Here is a 982-nt window from a genome sequence, read left to right as displayed (position 1 = left end):
CATGAAAGGAGGAATAGCAGCCGCGTTGCACGGGGGAGTGTGAAAAGTGTTCGTATATAGTAAAAACCTGAGAAATCAGTCCGTTTTGGTCATTTGTTATCGAGTCGACTATTTGCCAGATCGTCACATTAGCCGCTCTTCTCTCTTAAACGGTTACATTTACCGCCTGCAAAGCTATGTGGGGTGCTGGGACATAAACTAGACACTAAAAGCACCATGGTAGAACACAGAAGAAGCTTCTAAGTTGGTGTAATATCCAGTAAGAGGCGGTACAATTAAAGTTTTATTTATCTATTATTGACTCTTTACCCTTCTTTGGTGCCTTGGACATGAGCTAGAATCATACGATTTTGCAGGAAAGAAGGACTAGCAGCCACGTTGCACGGGAGAATGTGAAAAGTGTTCATATGTAGTAAAAACCTGAGAAATCCGTCCGTTTACGTCACTTGTTATCGAATCGACATTATCCAGATCGTCACATTGGCCGCTCTTCTCTCTGAAACGGTTACACTTATCGTCAGCAAAGCTATGTCGCCTGCTGCGGTATGCGGTGACACAATACGCACCATAGTAGAACACAGAAGAAGATTCTAAGTTGAAGCAATAACCAGTAAGAAGCAGTAGAATTCAAGTTTTAGTTATCCGTTATTGACTTCTTACCCTTCTTTGGTTCCTTGGATATGAGCTAGGACCTTAAGATTTTGCAGGAAAGGAGGACTAGCAGCAGCGTTGCACGGGGGAATGTGAAAAGTATTCGTATACAGTAAAAACCTGAGATATCCGTCCGTTTTCGTCATTTGTTATCGAATCGACTTAAAGCTAGATCGACACATTGGCCGTTCTTCTCTCTGAAACGATTACATTTATCGCCTGCAAAGCTTTGTCGCGTGCTGCGGTATGCGGAGACACTAAAAGCACCGTAGTAGAACACAGAAGAAGTTTATAATTGATGTAATCGCCAGTAAGAAGCAGTAGAATTCAA

Source organism: Schistocerca gregaria, unplaced genomic scaffold (assembly GCF_023897955.1).
Source record: "Schistocerca gregaria isolate iqSchGreg1 unplaced genomic scaffold, iqSchGreg1.2 ptg000244l, whole genome shotgun sequence".
Lineage (NCBI taxonomy): Eukaryota > Metazoa > Arthropoda > Insecta > Orthoptera > Acrididae > Schistocerca > Schistocerca gregaria.
The sequence above is the reverse complement of the archived record's forward strand: the minus strand, read 5'-3'. Positions refer to the sequence as shown.